The sequence below is a fragment of the Triticum dicoccoides genome, chromosome 3B (assembly GCF_002162155.2).
Source record: "Triticum dicoccoides isolate Atlit2015 ecotype Zavitan chromosome 3B, WEW_v2.0, whole genome shotgun sequence".
Taxonomy (NCBI): domain Eukaryota; kingdom Viridiplantae; phylum Streptophyta; class Magnoliopsida; order Poales; family Poaceae; genus Triticum; species Triticum dicoccoides.
This window is the reverse complement of record NC_041385.1, coordinates 717,786,458-717,798,808: the sequence shown is the minus strand read 5'-3', so window position 1 is coordinate 717,798,808 and position 12,351 is coordinate 717,786,458.

The following is a 12,351-nucleotide window of genomic DNA, read 5'->3' as shown; positions in this document are numbered from 1 at the left end:
TATAGTTGATCCAGATGAGGCATTTGTTCTCCTACAAAGAAGTTCAAATTCGTGTAGCCAAATCTTAACAACGGGAAAAATAATGTATGGGCATATGATAGTACAGGTAAAGCACATCCAAAAAGGCATGATGAATAGCATACATCGGTATAACTATTTTATTTGCTAAGGAAGCAGTACCGTACAGAAACAAAACTAATTTATTTATTTATATTGGCATGATAACTTTTTTGAAAGGCTTATACCTATTGGTTGTACCTTGTCTAGAAATTCCCTCCTCACATGATTTTATCTTTTTCATTCGTAGCAAAGAAACAATTCGAAGTTGACTTGTACTTGGCATTCTTGGTTCTTCAAAAAAACTGAAATGAGAGAATAGACTCTTCATATTTATCTGAATATTTTGTTTAGCCACTCCATTAAGATCGCCAATGAGCGGAAGCTGCAAGATCTCCTACAAAAGCGAGGCACGATAGTGAGGCAACATGTTTTTCAACAACTGGAAGGAAAGTTTTAAACTTGAAGTGTGTACGACATCCCATAGGGCTAACTAGGGAAACAACCTACAGTGCTACAATCCGATGATATCTTTTGGTTTTGTTTTGAGCGTGCATGACAAAATGAATAGTGAAACTCTGGCCCTCCATGTACCATAACCATCCGTGTTTCATTGTTCTATTGTAGGAAATTAGATAGCAAAATTTAACAATAATCCATAAGAAGAACCAATAAACGTGTATAGATGGGATGCAAAATAATGCAAGTATTCATTCATCTGCAAACATAATTGCTGAAGGCATTGGAAAGATAATAATCGTAAAATTATAGAGGATAACCTCACAGTAAGTAGCAAGATAGTGTACCAGCAGGCGGTTATGACTCCAATTTTCTCCGAGCATTATAACTTGTATGAGAGTAACATACATGAAGGGATCAAATAAATAGCATGGTGAGGCTAATTTGAGCTGTATAATCAGGGGTCAAGGTAAGATGGTGCTTATTGGTAAGTCTTCTAATAAATTCACCGTCCCAGAACAAATGTACTCCCATATTCGTGTTCCTGTGAAAGTCATGTATCATGGTAACCCTGCAGTATTGCTTAATTTCCAGACATAAAATTATTCTAGAAATTATTATTTTCCTGAAAACAGTGGACTGAAAATTTATTTAGTCAATAAATAGAACATGAGTTGAGGAGGGACGGTTGGTTGTTCATATGGCTGCATGAATAGTTCTTTTCTAAGTCTACAACACCGTGCATGAAGGTGAAATTTTGTGGTCGTCTGCATATTGTGAATGTCCTTGCAGATCTGTCGTTTCCGCATGTAGTATATCTATTGTAAGGAATATTAATTATACTATTTTTGGTTTGCAAACAAATATATTTTTACAGATAGCATTCTAAAAAAATATTGTGTAAAAAATGAAAGGATGGTAAGAAATTTCCAAAAAAAAAAAGGAGAACTTAATTAAAAATGTTTGTTTTGTTTTCCCATCCTCATGGCCTTTCCATCTTTCTAGTATAATTTAGAATTGGATTCAAAAGAATGTTGTCATCTTCGACTTCTAGTTCCTCAAATTTATAACATTTTTTATTAGTGTATATGTATATGCCACAGACATGATCGGCCAAGCCAACCAAGGATTTCTCCAAAACCCAACTCTCACCACCAAGCCTAGCCACCAGCAGCCCGATGAAACAAGGTCATCGACACTAGACCCGGCGGGATGTGAACCAAAAAGGGAAAGAGGAGCGGACCTTCAGATCTAACGTTGCGCTAGACCAACGGCTGATCCAGACCCCATGCAGCATGGGCGTGGAATATCCTATTTGATGCTCTTTGCGTCAAACCGCCGGCGCTTCGCATAGGCGAGCAACCGAGCAGCGACGCAAAGAGCCGGCCCAGTTTTTGCGCGTCCAACCGTCACTAGCCAGCCGGTTTTGGAAACCTTCTAGAAGGTTTCCTGAACAGGTTTTTTTCTTTTACTGGTTTTTCTGTTTTCTTTTTTTCTGTTTCTTTTCTTTTTTTCATTTTCTGTTTCTTTTTTCTTTCCAACGTTATTTATCCTTTTTAAACTAAGTTCATGTTCGAAAATTGTTCATACATTTAGAAAAAGTGTTCTTGCCTTTAAAAAATGTTCAAATTTAAAAAAAATGTTTTTTGAAAAAAGTCATAATTTTGAAAAATGTTCGTGATTTTCAAAAAATGTTCTTGTTTTCATAAAATGTTGCAAATGCTTTTGTTCAAAATTTTCAAAAAATTTTCAGGTGTTAAAAAATCTTAATGATTTTCAAAAAATGTTCATGATTTCAAAAAATGCTTTTGTTGACATTTTAGGAAAATGTTTTGCCTTTAAAAATGTGTTCACATTTTCAAAAAATGTTCAAGTTTCAAAAAATATATTTGCGTTTCATAAAGTTATTCGTGTTTTTTAAAATAAATTTTTGGATTTTAATAAAACTCCAAAATTTTCAGAATTTGTTTGCCTTTCCTATAATAGATGATACCCCGCATGTTGTTGCAGGAATATTTTGCAACATATTTCAGTGTGATTTGTTGTATGAAACATGAATATTTGAAGTAATAATATAAAAAACTAAAACAGAAAATACATATAATTTATTATGTTCAAGTACTATATAGTTGTAGAATGGTTATTAAATATGAATAGCATAATCGAATGAAATTCTTGTGTATGTTTGCATGTTCAGGCGAGTCTTTTTTTCATGCATGTTTGATGATTAAGTGGCATGCTTGCATGTTCAGAGACATCTGATAGTGGGGGTGGGCCTTTGTCTCATGCATATTGGGGGATGATGTGGCATGCTTGCATGCTGATAGAAATAGTTAGTGGGGGCTAGCTATTTAGATATAGAAGATACGTTCAACACTTCGAAATATGTTCCCCTTTTCAAATTTTGTTCTCAAATTTAAAATATGTCCGTTTTTTCAAAAATCTTCTGGAAGTTGTTAAATGTTCGCATTTTACAAATATGTTCTAGAGTTCAAAAACTGTCCCTGTTTTCAATTTTTTGTTCAAAATTTCAAAAAATGTTCTGAATTTCAAAATATGTTCACATTTTCGAATTATTCTTCATAGTTTTTAAAAATTGTTCATGTTTTTTAAATTTGTGTTCTAATTTAAAAAACAATCACATGTTTCGATAAGTGTTCAAAGTTTGTTCAATATTTCAAAATTCTATTTCACGCTTTCAAACATTGCTCAAATTTTTATAACTTTGTCCATAATTTCCAAGAGAATGATCGAAAACTCTGAAAAATATCGGATTTCTGTCTTTACATTCTTTACTAGGTTTCGCTTATTTGAATGTCAGTAGGAGTCGCCAGCCCGAGTGGCTAGCGAGAATGCCTCCCGAGCTAGAGGTAAGGAGTTCGATTCCCTTGTCAGTCGGATTTTTCGCTATATTTTTATATCGTCACGATGCCTAAATGGGCCAGCCCGGTCGGGGCTCCGTGTGTGCGTCGCGGTGGCAATATGCCGCAGAGCACATCACGTAGGAGGTCCCATGGGTGTGGCCTGCGTGAGGCCCAACCACTTCGTGACTATGGCAAATCACTATAGCTACAGTGCTAACCTGGGGCCTGGCCCAGTGGCGGAGCTTACAAAAGAAAATAGCTTGTGGGCTCTTGTTTGAAGGTGCGGGAGTAGATGCACAATGTACAAAATCACATGGTTGGGCGGGCCACAACCCATTGGGCTTTGTATAGCTACACTAGCGACCTAGCCCAATCGCTCGGGACTTTGCCCATTTTTGGGGCTGCCACTCAAGATGGCAAAGGGGACGAAATCCGTTGGTTTTTGCTTGCCCATCCATGTCCCCGACCCTCCAGGTTTCCCATCCCTATCTGGTTTCCCCTACATGGGGGAACTCATCCCCGCGAGCGGTCATCAGAAACAATAGCAACATTTGGGAGGCGGCACTCGGAGGTAAGCATATGGGTGCGTGGATTCGAGATTTTTGGGGCTGGGTCTGCGGTTTAGATGAGGGACTGTAGTAAGCTGGCAGCTACAAGTGTTATTTTAATTTGTGCACAGAGTCGGGATAATGGGCTTTTGGCCAACCCAGGTCTATTCTCAGGACTACATGCCTTATGTTTCACGGGTTTGGCAGGTTTTGGGTGTGGGTAGTGCTCCAACGGGATTGCACCCGCGAAACCTTATGGGTTTTAGATGTTACCCATGAGCAGCCTCGCGGGGATAGAAATAGGCCCATCACCTGTCCCCTAATAGGATAAAAAATCCATGAGGACACGAATTTCTAGGCCCCAGTGCCATCTTGAGCCGCCACTGGCTGAAGCCGCCCACCTGCCAAGCGGGGGAATATCACATGGTAACCATCATTCGGGGAAACCATTGAAAACCATGCAAAAAAGATGTTTTGAAGTTTCGAAAAAATCTCAAAAAAGATGGGATACTAAGAGAATGATGTTCTATTGGTATTTCACATTGCAATAGAACATGATCACCCTCTTAACATCTCATATATTTTTTTAGATTTTCTTCTAAACCTTTGAACATGGTTTTCATGAATTTTTCTTTGAATGTTGGTTCCCATGTGATATTGTTTCCCGGCCACACACCACGCTCACCGTTGGCGTAGACTAACGCCGTCAAAAGGCCGTTTCCGCCCGGGTAGCCAGGCCCACGTGCTATGACGACGGGCTCCTCTATGCCGACGGCCACCGTAGGCATATTTCTCGCGACGCTGACGGCTGAGCTTTGCCGACGGGGTCCGTCGGCATAGATGGATATACGCCGACGGCTTTTCTATGCCGACGGCCTGGGCTGGGCTGTCGGGATAGGCCTATCTATGTCGACGGGGGCCGTCGGAATAGGTTCGGCCGTCGGCATCGCTAGTTATTCTGGTAGTGACATGCCTACGCCATCCACATGGTCGAGGACCCCGACCCACTCCCGTGCGCCCCTGCCGCTCAAGGGGCACCTCCTCGGAGTCCATGGGCCATCAACCAAAAGCAGGAAGCAGTCGAGGTTTCGCCGCCACCTTCACCGGCGACCATGCGGGCGAGGCCGTTGGTTGCCTCTGCATTGGCAAGGAAGATGAGGAGAAAGAGCTATTGGCGAGCGATAACCCTAGCCGAAACTTTTGGGGGTGATGTTTGAATATTTCACCGGTGTTAAAATCTTCAAACCTAAGTCTCAGACTCCAGCCCTTATCGCCGCCGCCGCCCCTCTGAAATCCTCCATCCATCGCACCTTTAGTCGAAGGCCTCTTTCATCTTAACGAATCCAGCTTCGACCCCGGTCTTCCGGCCTGCTGCCAGCAGGAGGACTGCGGACATGTTTGCCCGGCAGTTTTTTTTAGCATCAGTACAGACACAAGCGCTCATATACACGCGCATACACTCATCCCTATGAACGCACACACGTACACCCTACCTCTATGAGAACCTCCGAAAGACTGAGCCGGCATATCATCTTGAGATTTACGAAGTCACCGTAGGCGCCTCGTCGTCGATGGGAACGTCTCCTCCCACTGAAAGCGCATCGCTGGAAATCCTGAAATAAATCCAGGAATAATGCGAGCACCAGGATTTGAACCTTGATGGGTTGAGGATACCACTGTCCACCTAACCAACTCAACCACAGGTTGATTCGCTGCCCGGCAATTCATCAACGTGGTGATGAAGGATCTCCGCGTCGGCGGCTCGTACTGGCTGAGCCGCCTGATGCCCGAGGAGAACCTCTTCTACCCGTCCGTGGTGGAGGCAGTGGCGCAAACATCGCAAGCCAATAGGGAGAATCGAAGGATGTCGCCGCCATTTACGAGCACCCTGGACCTCCCCGGGCCAGACGCCAGATTCAAATCATCCCGCACGGCCAACTCGATGCTCGATTTCATACCTTTCTACGAACGAGACGGCGAGGGCAAGATCGTCGCGATCGACTCGACCGGGCACGCCGTCTTGCACAACGCCGATGCCGACGACGGTGACTACGTCGGCTCCACCAAGATGCTGCCCCGGCTCAACGCGTCCAAGTGGCGGAGCCCCATCTCCATCTGCGTCACCACCGCCAACCCCGGCGCCGCTAAAGACCATCACCCTAACGCCCTCTACGCCATCAACACGTCCAACTCGAGCGACTTCGAGGCTCTTCTCTACTGCGACCCATCCGGGTCCGGGAGGAACGATGAAGACAAGGCCTGGCACTGGCTCCGGCTCCCGCCGCCGCCCTACCTCGACAACCCGGCCTGCCGAGACCGCACCATCCAGTCCTACACTGTTAGAATAAATCCGAGGCATACTGTTGATCATCCAAGGACCAAGCAATCACACGAGCACGACACCGATATTTGTTAACGAGGTTCACCGATATGGCTACATCCCCGGGGCCTGACTATGGGCGCTCCTCCCCATGACACCGTCACAATACCGCACACCGGCCACCCGGGCGCCGGCACACGTCGCCAGCTCCCCCTTGCGCGCCTGTGCTATTATGCTGGCATAGGTTACATCGTGTGTCTACCCCGCTATATATGAGAGGCCTAGGATACAAGTGTCCTACTTGAACACGACTACATATCCTATGTAAACACAATACAACTACAAGTCCAACTGTAACCTACCTTGTACACTATATTCGACATAACTCTAACAAACTCCACCTTGGCGAATATTCTCCACCACCATGAATTCGTCAATGCGTTAAACTTCCATGTACATTAGACTTGAGCTTATCCCGTGAGTACCGTTGTTACTTCAAAGACTCCATGTGACTCCACCTGCAACTTGTAGTCCCTTCTTTTCTTGATCACGATCAACACTCGAGAAAAATTAAGTTCCTTGTTACTCTAGTTTGTTCTCCCAACTTTCAGAGTATCCGTCAACGCCATCACACACCGATCACTGACCTGCGTGAAAGTGAACAACTCACATATTGGGTGTCACACATAAGAGTTACCTGAACTCAACATCACCGCTCCTTTCTTGACCGCCTGTCTGAAACTTGAAAGAATTTCACCGTTGCTTGTAGTCATCCCGAGTCAAATTCGTAGTTGCCTCACCACATGTATGGCCACCAGAGCCCTGACCCGTCTCCATGCCCGTGCATACCGCACGCCTCGCCGCTATTATCGCGTCGAGCCTCCACTACCCCGGTCGAGTCTCAAGGGTCGCAAAACCACACCACTCAACCCCCACTGCAGAGTACCACCGATCATCACCGAGACACCGACCGATGACGAGTTTCACGATTCCATCAGACCACCGGGCTCCAGTCCGAACTACGTGTCCCTCGCTTTTCCCCGCCGCTGAATAGGCTTTGACTCTCTGTGCACTTACGCCGTAGCCCCTCAATCCAGCTCCACCTTCAACATGACTCCATGGTGGTTGTACGTGCCACCCCGCGCCTCGTCGACTTCAAGCTCTCATGCGTGCACCATCTTGAATCAATCCCGCGCCATAGCCTTGTCGAAGTCACACAAGCACTCAGGCATGTGCCACGTGTTTCCACGCCCCAGAAGTCGATCACCATCAGCATCACGCTCCTATGTCGCCGTCGCCGATCCCACCACCGTCTTCTGTACCAACCGACTTGCGTCGATCCGTCAGACTATCTAGTTCGACCCAGCCGAACATATATATCCGACTGCAACCATGCTCCACCCTGTGTCGTGTCCACCCGCACATTTGTGCATGTCTTAGACGCCATGTGTATGCATGACCCTGCATGATGCACTTATCCGCGCGTCTCCGCAGCCTGTCCACGTGTTCCAAGCCATCTTAGCAAACCGACCCAGAAAAAACTTCCATGCAAACTGCACAAATCTTCCTTTTTCCAGTCACTATTTGCTTGTTGCTTCTCCGTGCACCTCCTAGCAGAACATGACCCCTCTAAACTGCTCCCGTGCACACACACGTGATCCTGGTTGCTTCTTCTTTTTGTCTCAAACAAATCTCAACTTGCCTTGCATATTCAGCAGCAATACTCACGCACAAGTCAATACCTGCACGTATACGCGAAGGAAAACGATTGGAGCCAGTGCGCCGGCCGAACTTTGCGCCGGCTCGCGGGCCACGCTGGCTCACACGAACACGCAAACAACCACCCCGCGTGAGACGTGTATATGATGGGTCCCGCACGACTTTTCCTCTTCTTCCTCCTCCAGCCCATCCATCGCAGCTCTGCTCCTCTACACAGCCTTCCCAGGCTGCTCGCAACCTCCAGAAGCTCTCATCGGCGGTGAGTGCTCGCGTGCGACGGCGGGCAACACCGCCCCTCCTTCATGGCCGGCGAGCCCCTCTGCCATCCTCCTCCTCAATTTGTATCCCCGCTAGCTCCCCGCGGCCATGGCCGTCTACACCCCTCGGATCTCAGCCATGGCCTCCGCCCAACTACAACTTCGAGTCCCCGCCGGTGAAGCTACGGAAGCATCTATCGGGGTGCTGCAACCAAAGCTGTAAGCCTACAACCACAGGGCACACGCTGGACGGCAAGGACGGGGCGGCGCTGCTCCTAGCAAAAAACTAATGTCGCAATTTTTGCTAAATGCTTCAACCGCCATAACATTTTGCTACAACCGACATCGCATTTTGCTACAACCGTCGTCACGTTTTGCTACAACACATAGCCGGTGTCGCAGTTTTGCTACAACTAGCGTCACTTTTTGCTACATCCGGCATCACGTTTTGCTGCATCCATCACGACTGAGTTATGACCCGCGACGGCGGCGATGACAATTTTGCGGCAAGCGTCGTAGTTTTTTGCTACAACCGACAGCACGTTTTGCGACATCCATTCTTTTTCTAGAACGCAATGGCTGCTACGTGCAACGACGAGCTACAAACGGCGACGACGGTGACAGACTTTTTTGCTGCAACCGTTTTCCCCGTTTGCTACGACCGTGCAATAGAAAGCTGCAACGGGCGCCATGGGAGCCACATGCTAGCGGCAACGGCAAACGTCGAGCTGCAACCGGCGGCAACAAGAGCTGCATCCAGCGGAGCTGCAACCGGCGACTGGTGTTGCCGGAGCCACGGCCATCACCAGCGAGGCGGAGCTGCAACCCACAGGCGAAGTTTTTGCTGCATGCGTGGATCTGGACGGCGGCGACCGACGGCGAGTGCGGCATCCAGCAGCACGGGAGTGGCGGAGAGAGGGGTTGTAGATGAGGGGGTAGCGGCCGGCGGGCCAGGGGCAGCCAGGAGACAGGGAGCCGCGCTCGCGCTGCGCGCGGAGAGGATGAAGGAGAGAGAGAAGTCAACGCACAGATCGGACGGTTGCTCGCTGGATCGGGTGGCTGGGGTTGGACCGGCCGAACCGTTTCGGCCGGTGCGCCGGCGCCTAACATCGCCCATACGCGAACGACTGGGCAACGCCCCGCTGGCTACGTGCAGCCAGCAGCTGCCTCGCGCCACGGGCCTTGCGGCCTTGGCCAGCCTAGCTGGGCCAGCGCTTCGCCGCGCCCCCGTTTGGCCTGCAGCTGCCTTCGATTCCACACTGCCGCCCCCACGCGTCCGCTATGCCGCCACACTGCTTGCGATTCCTACTGCCGAACGGTTCTTGCTTCCACGCGCTTTCTATCCGTCGTCTTTGATTCGCTGCTACCATTAGCGACTGCCCTGATCGAACACGGAAGTACGTACCGTGTGACAACGATCCGCTCTATCGCAATTGTCCGGCACCGCGATCCAATTCGACGATCTTCTTGCAAAGCGCCCCTCTAGATCAACAGTCCTTAACCTTCAAACAACCTAGCTCTGATACCACTTGTTAGAATAAATCCGAGGCATACTGTTGATCATCCAAGGACCAAGCAATCACACGAGCACGACACTGATATTTGTTAACGAGGTTCACCGATATGGCTACATCTCCGGGGCCTGACTATGGGCGCTCCTTCCCATGACACCGTCACAATATCGCACACTGGCCACCCGGGCGCCAGCACACGTCGCCGGCTCCCCCTTGCGCGCTTGTGCTATTATGCTGGCATAGGTTACATTGTGTGTCTACCCCGCTATATATAGAGGCCTGGGATACAAGTGTCCTACTTGGACACGACTACATATCCTATGTAAACACAATACAACTACAAGTCCAACTATAACCTACCTTGTACGTTATATTCGACACAACTCTAACATACACGCTGCTCCAGGACGGCAAGACCATCTGCATCTCATCGGTCCCCCGTGACGGTGGCTTCGGCACCTACTGCTTCGACACGTCCACGCACGAGTGGACCAACGTTGGCCGCTGGTCGCTGCCCTTCTCCGGCCGCGCTCTGCGCGTCCCGGAGCTTGACGGCCTCTGGTTCGGCTTCCTCGGCGAAGACCTGCAGAAGCTCGGCGCTGTCGACCTCTCCTCTCTGGACAATGCTCCCAAGGTGATGCACGAGTGTGGAGGCTTCAGCCCTCCGGAGGACTGGTCATTGGTTTAGGGCATGTACAATGATTGATAAGGTAGTCTTATCTTAAGTCTTGCATGTAATTTAGATATGACAAAAAAAAGAGTCTATAATGGGTCATCTCTTAGCCTTATCTTCAATAACTAGTCATTCCTAAAAATGTGGTGAGACATATTGTGTTAAGAGATCATTTCTTGTCTTCTCTTAAATAAGAGAAGAAAGACTTTTCTTATGAGTTCTCTTTCCTCCACCTCATCATTTATCCTACATGGCACTCCTAAGATAGCACCATTGTACAACATGATGTACATGGGGTCAAGAGGTTTTGCATCGCCAAAACCTTTAATATTTACGACAGAGGCCAGCTAGTAGACACGGCTTCTGTCCTCATTGGTGTGGAGATTGTGAACGCAGGAGCGAAAAAGGCCATGCTGCAGATGATCAAGCACAAAAGCATCACTTTCATCTTCGAACGCTGTGGCATTGAATCTGTGCTATAACTGCCCGTCCTTCGTTTAGTTTCAGGTTTCGACATTGAATAGTTGAAGGATGCTGTAAATGATCTTCGAGGCATTCATGCTACAGTTGTCTTTTTAAAGATATTGTAAATTGTACTCCTTTTGACGGAGTACAATTATCCTCTGGATGTTGTAAATGATCTTGGAGTACATGACTAGATTTTACAGGAATAGTAAGTCGTCTTTTTTGCTACTTTCCAAATTAATTGACGTAACTTTAGTACAATTTTCAGAGAGAGAACTGATTTATCTAATATACACCAAACTGAGATCAACCATATGTAAGCTCTAATCTTAATGTTTCAGTTAAACCAGAGAAGCTATTTTGGCAGAACTATTTCTTTTGTTGGAAAAGGACAATGTACCCCCAGTCTATGCATCTGGACGATGCATGCAGCCATATTATTAATTATTCATAAAGACCATATAAGGTGATGCATCAATAAGCCTGAAGCCACCATCTTAGCAACGCCGTTGCTACTCCTATCTCCTTGATGAAGGTGTGCCGAATGTCCGGGCCTAATACCAAACAGACATCGCACCAAAACCTAACATCTAAAGCCGGGTGTCCCATCCAAGCCACTACTTGCATTGGGTCCCACACCGGCCTGACGCACTCCCGGTAAGCACCACACGCTGCAAGGATCGTCACCTCCATCTTCCATCGGTCCATCCTCAGAGCAGAACTGATGCATCGACCTTACCATACCACTCTGCTATCAACGCCACCATGACGCCAGACAGCTTCCTCTTCCTGCGTGAGTCCATCTCCGCGCATCAGACACCGAGTCTCCACTACGCCATGCCGCCTAGACCCACCGTCGACGATACGTTCGATGCCACACCGCTCCACCTACATGTCATATCGCGTCGACTCTAAACTACCGGCAACTCCACCACCCTGAGCAGTCCCCAGCCGACGCCTTCGGGAAGGAACACGACACCAAAGTGCCATCGTCTCCCAAACAGAGGAACAAAGGTTTTCGCCTGCGCTCATGGCAGAGGTGAGGGGTGTATGATCCACACCGAAGCCTCCAGGAAGGGAATCGGCGCCGAGGGCGTCGACTATGGTGCGGCCGCCATGCCGGCCTGGAGTTTCCCCCGGATCCATGCCCACCCGCCAGATCCGTCCAGGCAGTATTGGCGTCGACCGTAGTCGCTACCGTAGTCAGCACGAACCGGAGTATATCGAGTCGGAGATGACGCCTCCCATGGAACTCCGGTCGGCCATCGAGGAGCCGCCGTAGCACCGCCGCCTCCACGTCGCCCACTCAGCCGTGGAAGGCCCCCCATCTGCACCCAAAGGTGCCGCCCGCCAGGCAGGCCGCACCGCACGCCACCGATCGAGGCCACCGCCCCGAGATAACCACGCAGCCCGAGGCACCGGCGGTCAAATCTGAAACAAATCGACCACCGGCCACCATAGGAGCGCCCCGAACA